Source organism: Cervus canadensis, chromosome 7 (genome assembly GCF_019320065.1).
Source record: "Cervus canadensis isolate Bull #8, Minnesota chromosome 7, ASM1932006v1, whole genome shotgun sequence".
Taxonomy (NCBI): domain Eukaryota; kingdom Metazoa; phylum Chordata; class Mammalia; order Artiodactyla; family Cervidae; genus Cervus; species Cervus canadensis.
Window position 1 is genome coordinate 35,985,343 of NC_057392.1, and position 21,058 is coordinate 36,006,400.

At 39.2% G+C, this 21,058-nt stretch overlaps 1 protein-coding gene across 42 annotated transcripts in view; it reads right to left on the reverse strand.

The window, feature by feature from the left end:
- Positions 1–21,058, reverse strand: part of ZBTB20 (zinc finger and BTB domain containing 20) — an 846,256-nt gene that overhangs the window by 96,595 nt on the left and 728,603 nt on the right. The window contains exon 1 of one of the 42 annotated variants that reach the window (XM_043474955.1): positions 12,824–19,634. The exons of the other annotated variants lie outside the window; for them this stretch is intronic. The gene's annotated coding sequence lies outside the window, so the exon portion shown is untranslated. Of the gene's footprint in view, positions 1–12,823; positions 19,635–21,058 lie in introns of those variants that run through there. 42 annotated transcript variants of the gene reach the window in all.

The following is a 21,058-nucleotide window of genomic DNA, read 5'->3' on the forward strand; positions in this document are numbered from 1 at the left end:
TCTTCAAGACACTACTTCATACCTAGGGACACTGACAGACTGAAATTAAGGGGATGAAGGTAATACTGAAGGAACACTGAAGAAGGTATTTCACACAAATGGAAATCATAAAAGAGCTGGAGTAGCTATACTCATATCAGACAAAATAGACTTTAAAACAAAGACTGTTATAAGAGACAAAGAAGGACATTACATAATTATCAAAGGTTCAATCCAAGAAGAAGATATAACAATTATAAGTATATATGCACCCAGTATAGGATCACCTCAATATGTAAGGCAAATACTAAAAAACATAAAGGGAGAAATAGACAGAAATGCAATAATAATGGGGAGCTTTAATACCTCACTTTCATCAATAGACAGATCATCCAGATAGAAAATCAGTAAGGAAATGCAGGCCTTAAATGATGCTTTAGATGAATTGGGCCTAACTGATACTTATAGGACATTCCATTCAAAAGCAACCAATACTAGCAATTCTCTAGGATTGACCACATGCTGGGCACAAAGTAAGGCTTGGTAAATTTCAGAAAATCAAAATAATACTAAGCATCTTTTCTGATCACACTATGAGATTAGAAATAAACTACAAGAAGAAAACTCTAAGAAACACAAACATGTGGCAGCTAAACAATACGCTACTAAACAACTGTTGGATCACTGATGAAATGAAAGAAGAAATTAAAAAATACCTAGAGACAAATGAAAATGAAAGCACAATAGTCCAAAACTTATGGCATACAGCAAAAGCATTTCTAAGAGGGAAGTTTATAGCAATACAGTCTTACCTTAAGAAACAAGAAAAATCTCAAATAAACAACCTAACCTTACATCTAAAACAACTAGAGAAAGAAGAACAAACAAAACCTAAAGTTAGTAGAAGGAAGCAAATCATAAAAATCAGAGCAAAAATAAGTGAAATAGAGACAAAGAAAACAATTGCAAACATCAATGAAACTAACAGCTGGTTCTTTGAAAAGATAAACAAGAGTGATAAACCTTTAGCCAGACTTATCAAGAAAAAAAGGGAGAGAATTCAAATCAGTAAAATTAGAATTGAAAAAGGAGAAGTTACAACTGACTTCACAGAAATACCAAGAATCACATGAGATTACTATGAACAACTGTATGCCAATAAAATGGACAACCTGGAAGAAATGGACAGTTTCTTAGCAAGGTACAGTCTTCCTAGACTGAAACAGGAAGAAATAGAAAATATGAACAGACAAATCATAAGCACTGAAATTGAATCCATGATTAAAAACTTTCCAACAAACAAAAGTCCAGGACCTGACGGCTTCACAGGTGAATTTTATCAAACATTTGGAGAAAAGTTAACACGTATCCTTCTGAAGCTGTTCCAAAAAGTCACAGAGGAAGGAAAACTTTCCAATTTATTTCATGAGGACACCATTACCCTGATACCAAAACCAGACAAAAATACCACAAAAAAAGACAAAGATACCACAAAAAAAGAAAATTATTGATGAACACTGATGCAAAAATCCTCAACAAAGTACTAGCAATCCATATCCAACAATACATTAAATACATTGATCATACACCATGATCAACTAGGATTCATCCTGGGGATGCAAGGATTTTTTAATATCTGCAAATCAATCAATGTGATATACCATATCAACAAACTGAAGAATAAAACCCATATAATTATCTCAATAGATGCAGAAAAGGCTTTTGACAAAATTCAGCACCCATTTATGATGAAAACTCTTCAAAAGTGGGCATAGAGGGTACATAGCTCAATATACTAAAGGCCATATATGACAAACCTACAGCTAGCATCAAACTTAATGGCAAAAAGCTGAAAGCATCCCCTTTAAGATAGAACCAAGATAGGCTGCCCATTTTCACCACTTTTACTCAACATAGTTTTGGAAGTTCTAGCTACAGAAATCAGAGAAGAAAAACAAGTAAAGGGAATCCAAATTGGAAAAGAAGAAGTTAAACTGTCACTGTTTGTAGATGACATGATATACTATACATAGAAGATCCTAAAGATGCTAACAGAAAACTACTAGAACTCATCAATGAATTTGGTAAAGTTGCACGTTACAAAATTAATACACAGAAATCTGTTGCATTTCAATACACTAACAATGAAATATCAGAATGAGAAATTCAAGAAGCAATACCATTTACCGTTGCATCAAAAAGAATAAAATACCTAGGAATAAACTTACCTAAGGAGACAAAAGACCTGTACTCTGAAAACTAAGATGCTGATGAAAGAAATTGAAGAAGATATAAACAGATGGAAAGATATACCATGTTCATGGATTGGAAGAATCAATATTGTCAAAATGACTATACTACCCGAGGCAATCTACAGATTCAATGCCATCTCTATCAAATTACCAATGGATTTTTCACAGAACTAGAACAAAAAGTCTCAAAATTTGTATCAGTTCAGTTCAGTTCAGTTGCTCAGTCGTGTTCCACTCTTCACGACCCCATGAACTGCAGCACGCCAGGCCTCCCTGTCCATCACCAATCCCGGAATTTACCCAAACTCATGTCCATCAAGTCAGTGATGCCATCCAACCATCTCATCCTCTGTCGTCCCCTTCTCCTCCTGCCCCCAATCCCTCCCAGCATCAGGGTCTTTTCCAGTGAGTCAACTCTTTGCATGAGGTGGCCAAAGTATTGGAGTTTCAGCTTCACCATCAGTCCTTCCAATGAACACCCAGGACTGATCTCCTTCAGGATGGACTGGTTGGATCTCCTAGCAGTCCAAGGGACTCAAGAGCCTTCTTCAACACCACAGTTCAAAAGCATCAATTTTTCGGCACTCAGCTTTCTTTATAGTCCAACTCTCACATCCATACATGACTACTGGAAAAACCAAAGCCTTGACTAGATGGATCTTTGTTGACAAAGTAATGTCTCTGATTTTTAATATGCTGTCTAGGTTGGTCATAACTTTCCTCCCAAGGAGTAAGAGTCTTTTAACTTCATGGCTGCAGTCACCATCTGCAGTGATTTTGGGGCCCTGAAAAATAAAGTCAGTGACTGTTTCCACTGTTTCCCCTTCTATTTGCCATGAAGTGATGGGACTGGATGTCATGATCTTAGTTTTCTGAATGTTGAACTTTAAGCCAACTTTTTCACTCTCCTTTTTCACTTTCATCAAGAGGCTCTTTAGTTCTTCTTCACTTTCTGCCATAAGGGTGGTGTCATCTGCATATCTGAGGTTATTGATATTTCTCCTAGCAATCTTGATTCCAGCTTGTGCTTCATCCAGCCCAGCATTTCTCATGGAGACACAAAAAACCCTGAATAGCCAAAGCAGTCTTGAAAAAGAAAAATGGAGCTGGAGGAATCAGGCTCCCTGATTTCAGACCATACTACAAAGCTACAGTATTTAAAACAGTATGGTACTGGCACAAAAATGGAAATATAGATCAATGGAACAGATTAGAAAACCCAGAAATAAACCCATGCACCCATAGTCACTTAATCTATGACAAAAGAGGCAAGACTACACAATGTTGGAAAGATAGTCTCTTCAACAAATAGTGCTGGGAAAACTGGATAGCCACATGTAAAAGAATGAAACTAGACCATTTCTTAACCCCATACACAAAGATAAGCTCAAAATGGATTAAAGACCTAAATATTAGACTGGACACTACAAAACCCTTAGAGGAAAACATAGGCAGAACACTCTCTGACATAAATCACAGCAAAATCTTTTTTAATCTGTCTCCCAGAATAATGGAAATAAAAGCAAAAGTAAACAAATGGGATCTACTTGAACTCAAAAACTTTTTACAGCAAAGGAAAGAATAAACAAAATAAAAAGACAACCCACAGATTTGAAGAAAATATTGGCAAATGATGTGACTGATAAGAGATTAGTCTCCAGAATTTATAAACAGCTTATGACACTTAATAGCATCAAAACAAACAACCCACTCAAGAAATGGGCAGAAGACCTGAACAGACGTTTCTCTAAAGAGGACATACAGATGGCCAATAAGCACATGAAAAGATGTTCAAAATCACTAGCTATTAGAGAAATGCAAATCAAAACTACAATGAAATATCACCTCACACTGGTCAGTATGGCTATCATCAAAAAATCCACAAACAACAAATACTGGAGAGGGTGTGGAGAGAAGGACACCTCTTGCACTGTTGGTGGGAATGTAAATTGGTTCACGTACTATGGAGAACAATATGGAAGTTTCTTAAAAAACTAAAGATACAGCTACCATATGACCCTGCAACCCCACTCCTGGGCATATATCCAGAGAAAAATGGGGCCTGAAAAGATACATGCTCCCCAATGTTCACTGAGCACTCTTTATGATGGCCAAGACATGGAAACAACCTAAATGTCCATTGACAGAGGAAAAGATAAAGATGTGGTATAAATATATATATATATAATGGAATATTACTCAGCCATTAAAAAGAATGAAATAAGGCCATTTGCAACAACATGGATGGACCTAGAGAGTGTCTTACTGAGTGAAGTAAGCCAGACAGAGAAGGAGAAATATCATATGACATCCCTTACATGTGGAATCTAAAAAGAAATGATACAAATGAACATACTTACAAAACAGAAAGAGACTCACAGACTTAGAAAACGAACTCATGGCTGCTGGGGGAAGGCATAGCTGAGGTCTTTGGGAAGGTCACGTACACACTGCTATATTGAAAATGGAAAACCAGCAAAAACCTATTGTATAGCACCTGGAACTCCGCCCAATGTTATGTGCCAGCCTGGATGGGAGTGGGGTTTGGGGCAGAATGGAAACATGTATATGTATGGCTGAGCCCCTTCTCTGTTCACCTGAAACTATCACAACATTGTTAATTGGCTATACCCCAATACAAAATATTTTTGGTGTTAAAAGATTAAATTAAAAAAGTGATTAAATTTTAAAAAGACGTGATTTGATAATGGTTTTCAGCAAGATGATGTATTAATAGATGTTCTTCATCCATAATTCAGATCAAACATTTAAAAGGGGGGTTTAAGAAACATCAGGGATTTAGTTTAGTTATAATATTCTGATATACTTCAGGAGATATTAAATCCTCATATGAAAGTACTGTGATTTTCTATTATAAGTTTTATAATAGGTTTCCTAGCTAGAAGGCAGGGTAGGTAAACCAAATGAGTCTTGGACTTTAGCTTTATAAAAAGGTTAAGAGTGAGTTATAGAGCTTATCTTGAAGTACTCTTTCATAAAGAGCACGTGTGATATGAGGACTGGCACTCCCTCTCCATGCTAAGTTGACTGCTGTCTCAGGGAACCAATCTCATATGCAATGTCTGATCCAAGTATTGATCAAGTCCTTATAAATGTTTGGCAGAGGTCATAGAAGCAGATACAATACCTATAAAACAAATAAGAAATGTATTTCCTTGTTTGGGTTTAAAAATGACATTTACTGATTTTTTTTTCATTATAGTATTCAGCTGTATGCAGTCATATTATAATTGTCATAACCTTACTTCAGGGACACATCTTTTAAAACAATGTATTATTCAGCAACCTTCAGTAAACATGCAATTTAGGAGTGGAAAAGATGCACACAGAGACAAGTAATCATAGATACAAAGCATGGCGAATTTCTGTGCTATGCACTTCACACCCCAACTCATCTCGCAGGGAAACTAGAGAAGGGGCAGAACCATTTCTATTATGATAATTCACAAAGGGAGGCCATATAGATATGCATGCAAGTCTCTCCCCACCTCTCCATTTACATGCCAGGATTTCAACTCTGCGACACTGAGTCCCTTCATTTAGCCAATTAGTCCTTCCAGCTTCATGTAATGCACGCCAAGAAGGAGAAATAGAAGTGCTGACGTTTACTGCTTTGAAAGTTGCTATTCTAATGCCAAAGCTGCCTCTTGAGCAATTTCCAGAATGTATTAACATGGGAGCAAAGCTCTATTCTGAAAGACATGGATCACATTATGCAGGAGAGCCCCCTTCAACGGGTCACAATCACATAGAATCTCCTCCATCTCTCTCAAGACCTTTACAGTTGTGGTTAGCATGGACTCAAGTTTATGGTCCTTACTCAGGCAAAACCTAGGAGGTCTTCCTGAAGAAAAGGGGCTAATTAAAAAATATGTCACAAGCAAAGCACGACATGTTTTCTGGACTCTAGCATTGGCCAAGTCTTTGCATGCCTGTACTGAAGAAAGCCAGTCAAGGTCCAAAGCAAACTAGCTTCTCAGTTTAGGTTAGAGTGTCATATTCTTCAGTTTCAGTTTTTTATTTTAAACCAGCTAAGTCTAGGTTCAATTTTAATTATTTTAATTCAATATATAGCCCCTAGAATTTCCCCTCAATGTTAAGGATCAAGTTGAAAAGAGTTGATATTTTAAACAAAATATAAATATGCTTCTATACTTGCAAGACTGTGTAGTTTGTGCATCTTGTGCCCGCTTACACATGATCCTGATACTTAGCAGGCAATCAGAAGTTGCTCTGAAATACTAAAAACTATGCATTCCCCTTATTCTGTTGACCATCCTGGCCACAGCTGATAGAGTGATGGAGATTTCAACATCACCCTCTCCTTTTCTCTTATCAATGGATTTACACAAGTCAGTTTGTGTCAGTCTGGTCTCTACAAATTTAGCCTTTCTTTGCTTAACTCATGACATCCACAAGAAGTGACTGGACAGGTCCTTCATGGAGGCAGCACAGCACACGGAAGGAGCACGTCACTGTGATCAAACACCCTTATGACCTAGTTCTGGTTCGTCTACAAGTTAGCTTTGTTTACATGATCACTTCTCTCTTTGAGGCTTCCTTTTCCCCCACATATAGAATTTGAACATTGGCTAAGATGGCACTGCAACATTCTTTCAATTTCTTGTTTCTCCAAAAAGCTTCTCAAAAATGACTTCTTAATCCTTTCTTCTGATGTTTAAAATCTTGGCTCAGTTTTATCCCTTCAATTGTTACTTCAACATTCCTTTACTATCTCCTAACTGGGTTGTCCCTTGAAAGGCATTACCTTAAGGTTCATAGTTTTTTTCTTCTTATATTCATGCATTTGAGGGGTTGATGCACACATTCATCTTTTCCTATAATCTGCCTCTTTTAGTTATGGTTAATTAAGTTAATTAGTCAACACTTCAGAATACCTTTGATTAGAAGTTCTGCTAGCACCTCAAATTCCCTACTGAGCATTCTCTCTTTCCTTTTAAATCATTTCGCTATTCAAATGCTACAAAACTACAGTCCATGACACCATCCAAAGCCCCAAACTTCTGCTAAACTTTCTGTAATAAAATATTTTGCTTCCATGTTCATCAACAAAAGAATGGATAAAGAAGATGTGACACATATATACAATGGAATATTACTCAGCCATAAAAAAGAGCAAAATAATGCCATTTGCACAACATGGATGAACCTAGAGATTGTTATACTGAGTGAAGTAAGTCAGATAAAAAAAGACAAATATCATATGATATCACTTATATATGGAATCTTAAAGAAATGGTACAAATGAACCTATTCACAAAACAGAAGTTGAGTCACAGACATAGAAACAAACTTGTGGTTACCAAGGGGGAAAGGGGAGGAAGGATAAATTGGGAGATGGGACTGACTTACACACTATATATATAGGATAGATAACTAATAAGAACCTACTGAATAGCACAGGGAACTCTATTCAATACTCTGTAATTATCTATGTGGGAACAGAATCTGAAAAAGAGAGGGAATATGTGTATATATAGCTGACTCACTTTGCTGTACAGCAGGAACTAACACAGCATTGCAAAGCAACTATACGCCAATGAAAAACTAATTTAAAAAACCAACCAATAAATCTGAAAAACAAACAAACATCAACTAATCTGGAAAAATTTTTTTTTTTTATTCTTATATGCATGTAAGAATATAAAAAATTTCTTAAAATGATCTTAACTCAAACATGCATTTTTTACTATTATCTTTGGCTATCTCTTGATCAGGCTTCCCTGGTAGCTCAGCTGGTAAAGAATTTGCCTGCAATGCAGGAGACCCCAGTTCAATTTCTGGGTCGGGAAGATCCCCTGGAGAAGGGATAGGCTACCCACTCCAGTATTCTTGCCTGGAGAATCCCCAGGGACAGAGGAGCCTGGCAGGCTGTGGTCCATGAGGTTAACAAAGAGTTAGACATGACTGAGCAACTTAAGCAAAGCATAGCACAACTCTTGATCACACTATACCTAGGATATGAAAATTGCCTCCTCACTCCAAACATCTTCTCAATGGTTTGATTGTCATAGTTCCCTTTTTAGTCCTCCAGAGGATTTCTATCCTACTTCAGATCAGTTATGAATTCCAGACTACCAGCACCAAAAGACTTTTATAGGTTTGCTCATTTAATCTCTCAGAAAATGGTGCCATGAAGGTCCCCCTATAGCCATTAAGGACATCTCCTTTGCCTTTTGGCTTCTTCCCATTGAGAATCGTTCCTTTATGTGGGAAAGTTCATCTCTGAATCTTTCCCGCACAAGCCTGCATCTGTGGAATAATTCCTCAGCGCTGAAGAACATCTCTCCTTCCTTCAAATGATTACTTAAAGGCTGCTTCTGCTGGAGAGACTTTCAAGATTGCTGTCAACCAGTGGCCAATCCTCTTAAACAAAGTAAAAACCACCGCATCCACTTTACCACACTTTAAAAGATTTATTGTACTTTAAATGTATTTTATGGGACTTCCCTGGTGGTTCAGTGGCTAAGACTCCATGCTCTCAATGCAGGGGGTCCAGGTTCAATCCCTGCTTAGGGAAATAAATCCCACATGCCAAAACTAAGAGTTCACATGCTAGCGCTAAAGATCTTGCATGCCGTAATTAAGACCTGCTCCAGCCAAATAAATAAATAAATATCAAAAAATAAATGTACATCATAATTGCTTATAAATTTCACTGATGGTAGGAAAAAATATAGTGGGTACTCACCCACTACAGTTTGATTAATTTGTTGCATTGCAACTATAGGTCTTAATTTTAAATAGTGTATATATATATATATATATATATATATACTTTAAGACATATAAAGCTACTTAAGTCTCCTGATTTTTGGGAACTGTCAACTGTTATGCATGTGGTAGGCATCAGTAAACACTTGTTGAACTGGACTGAAGAGGAATCATCTTAAACAGTTTACTCTTGGAGGAGGGAGCAATCAGAAGACTATTAACATAAATATTCTATAACAGCATCTAAGTGTAATAAAAATAATACTCAAATGAGTTACTCAAATTTCTCTCATCCTCTTGATTATTTAATATTATATTTATAAAAATATATTTTTTAAAAATAGCTTTGATTTTAAAACACTAAATTTACACACCAAGAATTAGACACTAGAAAAATCTCATAGTCTGATTTATTTCTCTGTAATATATCTGTCTTGAGAACATCAGCAGGAATACACCAAAGAAATATGTCCCTCACGGGATCAACTATATAAAAAGACAGAACACATCATCAGCACAAAAATCATTATCCATCTAATTTCTCCCATTCTGGATGGCTCCGGTGAGCCCCTCCATCATTACTGACTAGGGTTAAGATAGACCTTAATGGATTAATTAAACCAAAGTGGGACTGCACTGCAGACCAAAGAGGAGGAGATCCTGATACAGGGGAAGCAACAACCCTGTTCTTTTACCCAAATGAATGAGACTTGGCTACTCCCAAGTGTTGTTCATTTGTACTGCAAAGTAGTTGTCTAAAAATAAGACTTGGTGCCTATTGTCTGGGTCTTCCCCTTAGCACTCATAAAAATCTAATACTTGGGTGCTTATCAAAAATTATCAGATAAGAAATTAAATGTTAAGACTCTTCTTTTGCTTCAGGAAGGTGGGAGCATCTGAAAGAGAGGTAAAGTGACAGAGACAGTGTGCTCATTTTGGTCAGGAAGGCCAGGTTGGGAGAGGCTATTGTTGGAGTACTAGTGAGATTCTGAGTGCTGGCCCGGACACAGAAAACTCTCAAAGAGCTGAAAGGAAGAAATGCCCCCCACAAAGTCACCATGTGTGTGTGTTAGTCACTCAGTCGTGTCCGACTCTTTGTGACCCTATGGACTGTAGCCCGCCAGGCTCTTCTGTTCATGGAATTCTCCAGGCAAGAATACTGGAGTGGGTTGCTGTGCCCTCCTCCAGGGGATTTTCCTGACCCAGGGATTGAACCCAGGTCTCCTGCATTGCAGGCAGACTCTTTACCGTCTGAGCCACCAGGGAAGTCACAAAGTCACAGGGACACACCCAAAGGCAGCTGTCAGTAATGGAAACCCTGAGAATTGCTCATTTAAAGAGGGTTTTGAAATTCAAATGTGAAAGGAGAAGATGTTAATCCAAAGGCACAATTTAGGGCCTTTTTCTGCTTGTAAAAGGAAGAGGGAAAAAAAAAACAACCCAGTAGTACTGTACCATACTGGCAGTTTACTCTTTCATGAACAAAATCAGCACATTAATGACATGAACACCTACTTTCCTGATGGGGACAATCACATAACATTAAATATGCTGGTATTATTAAAAAAAAAAAAAGCAAAAAAAAACAACAGGAACACGTCACTCTGGAAATGGTGAGGCTGACTAGGGCAGACTGTCACCAATACCAAGCATATCCTGAGAGTCTAGAAAAGCATCTATGAAGCCATAATGAGCTGGCAGGCCTCTTTTCCGCCAAAGAGGAAGTGTCCTTAAGGATTCCAGAAGTGGCGGTCTGGGCAGCTTTCAGTTTCTTTTTTGAAATAACAGGAGCAGGGCAGGCTCCTCTGGGGGTCAGGCTGGTCCCACCATGTTGAATGTCTGTGTCTAAATGATAGGTAATTGAAGTGAAAAGACACCAGTTTCAATAGATGCTCTGAATTTTAAAAGCAAGTACAAATTCCCAGCCCCTTAGTAGATTTCATTTGTGATTCCTGCATTAGGGGAAAAATTGGCACGAAGTTCAAACAATAATAGCATAGCTCTCAAAAAAACACGTCATTTCTTACTGGAGAGAAAAAAAATAGAATTATGGAGTTGAAATGTTTTCCTACCTTAGTGATTATTTAATCTAGTTATTTTGTAAATGAGGAAACTGAGGACTGGCCAGTGATCACAGAGTTAATTATACAGCCGGCAACTTTATCAGTAATGAATCTATAAGTAGGTTCAGGGCTATCAGTGACCCAATGGAACTGGGTCCCTCAACTGGGTCTTTCATTTAAACAATTATATAAAATCAATATATATACATACACATATATAAGTATACACACAGAGGGAGAGGTCTATTGATACAGGTATTTATACATAAAATATATTGCTGGACAGTAAAAACAGGATCCTGTGTCACTATCATAGTCAAGAAGTCACTGGCTAAATCTGTTTACTCAACATTTACTGAGCTCCAACCTATGTGTATTAGGAAAGTAAAAAAGGGTATGATTAGACATAGTTTGTGCTATTACAAAGAGTTTTACATCTGCAACACAATCACATAGAATAATCGAGTAGTCATACTTGTTCCCATTGGATGAAAATAAAACCATTGGATGAAAATAAAATCATTAGGTTTGAATCAAGAGAGGAAGAACCATATATTAGAGACTGGAAAGAATTTGGAATTTTTCTAGTACCCCAAATCTAAAGATCGAGCCATTGATTTCAACTGTTCTATGCATTTGGACATGCTTTCCCTTCAGAATCTACTCCAAATTCACTGCCCTAAGTAGCTCAGAAACAGGGCTCTTGAGGCCTGGCTGCTCTGCTCCTGCCCCGTCTCTGAGAGGGTATTTAGGTCAAGGATGAGGGTGGAGCTGGCGATAAAGCAACAAAGAACCTGGCTGAGTTCTGAGTCTATTAGCTCCAACACACTACCTTATCTCCGAGTCATTTTGCTTACAGTTATATCTTAGTATATAACACAGCAGAATGATTTCCTTTGTGGTGAACAAAAACTGATAGGCTAAAACCTAATATGATTGGTTCAAGTAATCTGGATATGGAGAAAAATTACTAACAGTAAGTTTAAGACCAAAGAAGTGATCAGATCACCCAGGCATTTCTCTTAAAAAGAAGGGAGAAGAGAAATAATACATATAAGTGTCTACCATGTTTCAGACGCTATGTTAGGGGGTTTACATATATTATCTCATTTAATTCTGACAAAAACCTTCCAGAATAGAAGCTACCATCCATTGTTCTTCAGGTGAAGAAACTGAGGCACAGCAAGACAGTGGTTTAATCAGCCTCACAAAGTAGAAAGTGCTTTATGACACTCCTATATGGATCTAAGTTTGTCCAGCTAGAAAACTTGTATTCTTTACCAAAGTTTGCTAAGAGGGAAACCCAGAGGTGAAACAACTATGAATGCCATCAGAAAATATTTTTAATGACTGCTACACACTGCTAAAATTTACACAAACACACATTTACTACCACCTTGACATTTAAACATGCTAGCACGAACAAACTGACATTGGACCCACCAAAAAAGAATATTATATGTAGACAATTCAAATGACTCATGTACAGAAGGGTATTTTTTTCTGGCTATAGAAGGCAGTCTACCTGACACTGCAAAGCTTTTGTGAAACTAGTGCTTAAAAACAAATGAATAAATAAAAACCCCAAACTCTTTCAGTATTAGAAAAACATGCACAATTCCCACAAAAATCTAGCATAATCAATTCTCCAATAGTTGCCAATGATAGGGATTTTTTTTTTTTCCTCGAAAAAAATTTAAAGGTGAGCACATAGTTTGTGCATAAAGGATTCCTTTTCAATCCAGGGTTGACATTATCACTGCCTCTGCTTACCTTGTCTTCGTAAAGTGTGGGAAGGGAAAAAGGTTTGAGTTTTTCTTCCACATATGAAGGCTTAGCTGTGGGGAGAGGTTGTTTAAATAAAAACACCGAGTTTCTTTCCTAGTGGTAGGCTGGGGCATCAGGAAATTCTCCTCCCCGCTGTGCTCCACCATTCACACACACACACACACACACACTCTAGTTCAAGCTTGAGGGCTAGAAAAAGAAAGAGGGGGCAAGAAAAGTGGGGAAGGAAGAGAGGGGGGCATAGGAAGAGTTTCTAAGGAAGTAGTGCCGAGCTCCAGAGTGCTCCAGAAAGTGAAAGTATGCGAAGAGCCCGCTTAGAAGCTCTCAGCTCCTAGCTCTCCAGGGATGGCTCTCGCAGAGCATCAGCTGCAGAACTCAAGCTTTCTGTGGCCAGGATGGCGCTGAAAGAAGGAAGACGCTGCGCAGGGGCTTTCCAGCCCTCCCACCCCACATTGTAAACAAATTTATACTCGAAATACTGTAACTTCCCAGGGTATATCCGAATGCAAGGAAGAGGTGCAACTAAGAAGAAATGTGACGTGAGAACCTTTTTATTATTTACTATGTCATGATTACTTATTTAAATTATTATTTATCGACCGCAATCTCTCATTGCCAGTTGATAATCATGATTGACAGCATGTCATTTTAATTACTTTATGAAAGAAACAAAAAAGGTGGCACTGAGGTGGACAGGGATTGTATTGCCATAATAAGGGCACATGACCAATATCCCCAAATCAATAGCAAAAATGTTGATGGCTTGGTCCTGAAGTCATAGGGGTTTGTCTGCTTCTTCCACTGTCAGAAGCAAAGGTGAAATTTAAGGTGTGATAGGCCCTCAATAGATGGTAATGATGGCTACTGCTGTTAGTCTTTTTTGAATAAAATTCACAGCTGGGATTCCAAAGATTCTCCCATGCTGGAACCTGCATTCACATTAGCTTTTCTGGGGTGTGGTTACACACAGGGGAGGGGAAGGGTGGAAAAGAAAGCATCCTCGTCTACCACCTTGACAGGGGTGAGGTGAAGGCCATGGAGAATAACAGGAGGTGCAGTCGGCTCTCTCTTAGACAGACAGCAGTTGGTGGGGGGGATTCACACACTTGTATTTTGCTAATGTAAAAGTCCCAGTGGAAACATTAGCACTCAAAGACATTAATGTGGATTTGGGACACTCCCTGAAGGATTTTGATTCCATTAAAAAAAAAAAAAAAAAAAGACAGTGACAGATATAATCCTGCTTTGATATGTTTAATGCCATTTAAAGAGAAACTGCACCCATTTACCTCAGGCCGGGACACTGTGAGTTCAAAAAGTGAAATATCAGTTCTCAGTGCAAAGAAAAAGCTTGGAAAATATTATGTGAAAATTAATTTGGCATGCTTCTTTGAAATTTTAGATTTCTGGGATGAGCAAATGGGTACAGTTTTCTTTTAACTGTTTTTGAACACCATGTGTTGAGAAGAAAACAACAGAATGGCAATTGCTCATCCAAAATGCTAACTTGTGGCATGGCACAGTCAAGATGGCCTGCCACAGCCAAAAAGCAGGTGTATGCTATGCCTCTCACTTCAGTAGCATGCACGCCACATGTCCCTGCGTTCCGCAACCTCTTGCATTTGCTTTTGGAACCTTTCTGAGGGGGGACAGTAAACATGACTCAACAGAATGTCTAGCCTGGGACGACTCCCCTGGCTTTCTGCGAGACAGACTCTCTGAGAAAGAAGGGAGGCAAAACTGGAATAATGTATCTAATTTGGAAATCTGTGACCTAGCATGGAAATGACTGGTTTCAGACCATTTTGTGTGGCTGAGGTGTAGGATCAAATCAGGTTGGAGGGTAATGGTGACGCTTTTGTGTGGCCGGACAGGCTCTAAGCAATCGGCTGTCTCATTTGGGCAGAGGACACAGTGAATGCACCTAGGTCATGTGCACCTAATGTAAAAGCTTGGAGTAATAAACCCTTCACCCCTCAGGTCCACGCAGAAGATCAACACATATGATGTTCACAATTATTTGGTGTGCCGGGGTGCCAAAGCTTCCTCAATCTGATGTTATGAATCTGATATCAAATTTGTTCCAGAAATTAAAGTGCTTTTATAGAGACTAGGTCTCATTCAACTATATAACACTCCTATGAGGAAGAGGAGGAGACAGAAAAAAAAAAAAAAAAGATTTTTCTTCTGCCCTGTAAGAAGCCTGATAAAGAAGCCAAATTAAAACTCATGACCATTTTTTAAGCCTTAGCCAGGTACTGTGTGGAACGAAATCTCAAGATACCCGTGTTGCAAGTGTTGACAAGGTCTGAAATAAAGGTGTAGATGGGGATCAAAATAAGTATTTCAACATAAAGAAATTGGAAATTATTGCTTTATTCTATGGTTTTAATTGATAAATCAAGAATCATTTATTAAAAACCTACTATGTGAAAATGTTGTCAGTGAAGAGGAGGGAAGAATGAAACCTATAAATACTGAGTTGGGGAAAAATCCTAGAGCTTAACAGATATAATTGAATGATAAACTCTGTAAGCTGCCTTCTGGGTTGACATTTATGGAGTTTAGAAATGCTAGTTTGTTGCCAAATACTTATATGCTACTGTTAATTTCATTCATTAAAATTATATTATGCACTATGTACCTTTTATTTCTGATGGTACATTCTAGGTGTTGAAGGAGATACAAATTATGTATAAATACAATCTCTGTATTTATGAGCTTACTGTGCAGTGATAGGAGGAATGAGACACACAGAAACATACTCTGGTATAGGATAGTATGTAATCAGTGCCAAATAAGACACATAAATAAGTGCTTTAACAGTTTAGAAGAAGCAAGACCTCTTGGCTATGGAACAGAGCCCTCTCATAGATTTACTAATGTTGCTCAAAGCGCAAAAAGGAAGGGACTGTGGAACCAAACTTTAAGGCACCAGCCATCAGTACACAGAGGGGTTTAGCTATCTATGAAGGGAGGGATATGTATCCTGGATCAAAGCACCTCTCACACTGAGTTGTCCTGCAATCAATGTTGACCAAGAACTTGCATGGCTGAAAGAGGAATCAATACGGATGTTAGGCCAGATCAGTGGTTCTGCCTTAGCCCTAGATATTCAGGTGATTATTAATTCACTGTTCAAATTTGGCATTACAATGGCATCATATTTTTTTCCCCATAGAATTATCAGAAATTCTGTCTTATATCCACTTCAGAGTAATGGGAGGTATAATTCAGGGCTCTTCCTTGCAAGTGAGGAAAACACTCTGCCCATGCAGAATGCCATTGGTACAGAAATCACAATGTTTTTCAGAACAGCAGCAAATGAAAACCCTCGCCTGGCCTTAGGTGGATGAGTCAGAATCCATGATCCCCAGAAACAATGACAATGGAGTTGGGGGGTGGCAGCTATGTAGGGATCCACACAAGAAGGCAGGTTACCATTCAGCAGGAAACAGAATTTGAGTGTCCTGACTTCTAGGTCTGGGTTCTATCTATAGAATCACCTTCTTTTTCAATTTTTTTTTTCTGTTGGACACTCTAGCCTTTTACATCACCAATAGTGGCTTTCTGTAGTTGGTCTCTCTCTCTTTCTCTGTGTCTTTTTAACAGTGAGGGTGGCTTTACTGATGTGCCTTTTGTAAAGAATTCAAGGTTGTCTGGATCTTCAAAGAATGCAATTGAGAAAAAAAATACTGTTTCTTTGATTCAATGGTGCTTACATTTGGGCAGAGTTTTCTTTTTCCATCCTCAAATACAGTATTTGAGACAATCTGCCCACAATGGAAAGCTTTTAGAGCTTCAAAAGTGTAGGCGAACCAAATCAGAATTAATCTCTGTGAAAATCTCAGACTCAGGCACATGGAGAAAGTTTAGAAAAAAAAATCTGGGCAGGAGGCAGTCCCACAGAAAGATGCCTGACATCTCTCCTAATTTAAGATGAGCTGGAGTAGAACAGGTGAAGAAGGGCCATGGAAAGTTCTAGCTGCCATGTGATCTACTGTCTTGATTCTATTCATTTACCTTGAGTCTGTGTTATCAAGGGGTCTAGTTGATTTGCTTAAGATGTGTCTTGTGGTCTGACTGTATGAACCCAGAGAAGGGATAAAGAGAAGTCTAGGTTAACTGGGGCTAAGATGAAGTGGCCAACAGCTATTCACTCAGAAAGGACTGACCAGATCAGTCTGCAGGGTATCTATAGCAGTGCTGAATTTTATTATCATATTAAAAGCCATGCATTTTACTGGAAAAAAAACCTGCAAACCACAGAGGCAAAAAGGGTAGATGATTATAATGATCATCTTTGAACACTTGGTATATGCTCATTGGTTTTCCTTCATATGTGGATTTCTCTGCATATGTCATCTCATTTGATCCTCATGCTAACTATGAGAGGTTGATATTTTGCCCATTTTCTTAGTGAGAAGCCTAAGGTTCAGAGAAGTTAGGTGAGCATCCTCTGGTCACACAGCTAGCAGAGGCTAAGCTGGGATTCAAATCTGAGTGGTAGGACACAAAGCCTGAACTCTTTTCCGTGCCTTGTGCTTTTCATGGCATGAAATCAGTGTTGGGGGAACTCTGCCCAGCATCTCTGGTTAGCAGAGTGAATTGCTTTTATCATTTGCCAACATGTCATAGAAAAAAACCAAAACAAAACAAAAAAAAATTAAAACTCCTGGCTCTAGGAGATTTCCTATCAACCACCTGAAGTTTGGCTTGGTTACATATTATTTGAATATTTGACAATCTTATAAAAAGTCTAACAAGAATAAAGAATTTTTCATTTAGGCTAGCTTCTATGTTAGTTAAAAATCTCCTATTCCTACATAACAATGTGCCTGGGGGACTCTCTCACTGCCAAAAACATATCTGAAAATGCTGAAAAGTCAGAATTTGGGGCCTATATACTGACTAATATTACCAGCTGTGAGTCGGCCTGAATATCAGTAATATGATATTTCCTGCTACAATTTGATTTGGTTAAAATGTGTTTGAAGTTCACCCTTTTATTAACTAGAATTACCACCTCCTGAAACTGGAGGGCCCCTGAGAGCAGGCTGGCTGCTAGTGCAATCCAACCTCCCACCTGCCATCAGTGCATTTCCTGGCAACAAATACTATTAAATTGATAACTACAGAAATAGGTCAAAATGTCTTTTCAATAGTTGCTAATGTTCCCCTAATGTTCCATCTCCTCCCTTTGATTCTCCTGCTAACATTTTCTCTAACATCACAGGAGCAACAACTAGTCAAGAGAAATGCTAGAAGATGGAGAAGCTGGCAGCCGTGGATAGAGGAGGTCTTAGGAGTTCCCCCAGTTCTCAGGTAGAAAAGCTAAACTTCCCTAGGGGCTAGGGGCCCGCAACTCAGCTCTGCTGCTCAGTTGACCTGGAAAAAAAAAGCCATGTCCCATATGAGCCTTCGTACCCTCCTATGCAAAAGAGGAAACTCAAGATGACTGATTATTCAAATTTGCAAAATGCTCAGAGATCACAGGAGATAACAGCCTTGACCAATCTCAAAGCAGTGGGGTTTTAAACTCATGCACACTACATTCATAACTATACCTGTCAGAGCCTTGGCTCTCCAAGGTAGAAATTTACTTTTATATAAAGAAATGATATCACAGCATGTTTTTGTGACAGAGACCCTCTGCAGTTATCCCAGTTTTGATTATTCACTATGTAAACCTACATTTTTTCACCCCTTCTTCTCTCCCAGGAAGAAAGTCGGCTTCTCTGAGTTCATATCACATATGTGACCAAAGATAAAGAGGCAGAGGGGTGGGCACAGCTGTATGAGGGCACAGCTGATTCCAGGCAGATAGTCTGGCTCCAAAGAGAGGCCACCTCCCTGGGGCCAGGAGCACAAGCCCCCTTGTTAATGAGGTACAGTTCAATTTTCAACACTTCTTCTGTGAGGCTAACGTATCTTAGGGTGACTGAACCCCTCATGCTTGGGTCCTCTGATGGCTTCAAATCCCAGAGTTACCTCAGTGTAAAGTAGTTTTGAATTGGAGCTGGGGGGTGGGGAGAGGGATAATTCTGGAACAGAGAGGTTGAAGGAAAAAAATCAGATAAACACAAGGACCCTGGGTCCCTGAGTCAGAGGAGAGGAAAAAGGGGGTGGCCATGATCGAAAAGTTCTCAATCTGTTTAGCATTTTCTGCTCAGGGGCCCGTCCAGAGCTAGTGAACCGCTGAAAAATTTCTTGAGAGACCCTATGGTCTCTGAATCATGGTTTTGAGCTTTCCTCTGTGCCACAGTTGTGTTATCACTAGACAGGAGGTCAGCTGATTTGAAAACTTGCAAACTTCAGCCTACCTGGCAAATCAAGGTTATTCTAATCTCCTATAATTTAAACCTATAGCGACTCCACAGTCTGCCACTTCTCCATCAGATTCCTTCTGCCTGCCTTCCTTTCATGAGGGAGGGAGAGCAGAGGTGTGGAAGAGAGGACAGCAGGAGAGGAGGCAGGAAGGGTAAAAAGGGCTCACTTTCCTGGGTTTCTGCTGTGAGTGAGGCTTTGTGTCAGATAAGCCTCTCTCTGGGTTGTCTCCGGCAACCCAGGAGACACTGTTAGTGTTAGGAAGTGTTTTATAGGTTCAGGGAGGCTAACTAGCTTAAGGTCGCCAGTCAGGTCCCTTCTCCCAGCTCTGAGTTCCTCTGGCATATTTCCTCCTCCTCCTGGTCATGGGTCTTTCCAGGTGGCACTAGTTCTACGGAATCTGCTTGCCAATGCAGGAGACAGAAGAGACACGCGTTCGATTCTCGGGTCGGCAAGATCCCCTGGAGGAGAGCACGGCAACCCATTCCAGTATTCTTGCCTGGAGAATCCCATGGACAGAGGAACACCTGGTGGGCTACAGTCCACGGCTCACAAAGAGTTGGACATGACTGAAGGGACTTAGCATGCACATGCACCTGATGATGGGTGCTTAGAAACTGGTTTACAAACCAGTCATCTAGAATATATCTTTTGGGAATATTGAGGATGCCCTGAACCATCAAGGGTAAATCTGGCTGGGAGTCAGGAGCTTTGAATTCTTCTGGTTAAGACCTAGTCCCACCAACCTTCATTAAAGACACATGGAGACACTTGTATGGGATCTGGTCATGACCTTACATCCCTGTCATTCACACTCATCAAGGTGGTGTCAGGGGTGTGAAAGCACCAAATTCAACAGCATCATTCTCATTAGATGTTGTATGTAGATTAAAGAGAGGAATTCCCTCCTCCTAATGCCAGTTTGGGGTAAGAAGGAAGGAAAGATTGATAGGAGCTGAAGGCAGAATGGGTCATGAGAAAGCAGCAGCCATGGTAGGAACTTAAGAGAGCACGAAGGCAAGGCTAGAGCTGGGAGAGGAAATTGTTTTTAGCCTACATGGATGTGTTTGATCACACAATGGATGGAAAATCCTAGTCTAAAATAAGGCTGAATGCTAGATGCCCTGTTTAAAATCTCCATTGAATCGTTGAAGTCTATTTTAACTATTCAATAACAGGCAAATACTTCATTACCACAACTATTTCTCCCAAGTATCAATCTCTAGCAAAAATAATATTTGGCTGAGACCACTACAACATTTCTGATTACAACAAAAGACCATCTGGATGATAACCAGCTTGAGGTGTTTGCAGGAAAGAAGGAGAGATGGGTTCTTCTGAACCATAATGTACAGATAGAAATCTTCAGAGCTGAATGCAGGAATTAGCTTCTGAGAAATTGAGAAAGAGGTTCATTTTCAGTAGAAGAGGATATGTGACTGATACCTTCAGTTGGCATGCTAGGAAAAGATAAATTCCAGGCAGGATCTGCTATACAATCTGTGGGGCACAAGGCAACATGAAAATGCAGGATCCCTTATTAAAAATCATTAAGAATTTCAAGACAACAACAGCAGCACATTAAACCCCTTCTGAGTGCAGGGCTCAGTGTGACTGCACAGGTTGTACAGACAGGAAGGTGGTCTTAATTCTGGCTGTATTGTTTTCACCAAGGCACTCAAGTCCCATTGTCACCAAGGCCTAAATTAAGAAAGATGCACCACCACTCTCAAAATTCTCAGTTCACCCTGTCTTATTAGGGTATGGATGCAACTGAATTCTGCAGGGAGGATCAGAATGGTCTGGGGTCTGCCAACATGTTTGATAGATTGCAGTTGTGCTGGCTTCTGTCATTTGTTACATCCACCAATCCCCACTTCTGTTACAACCTAA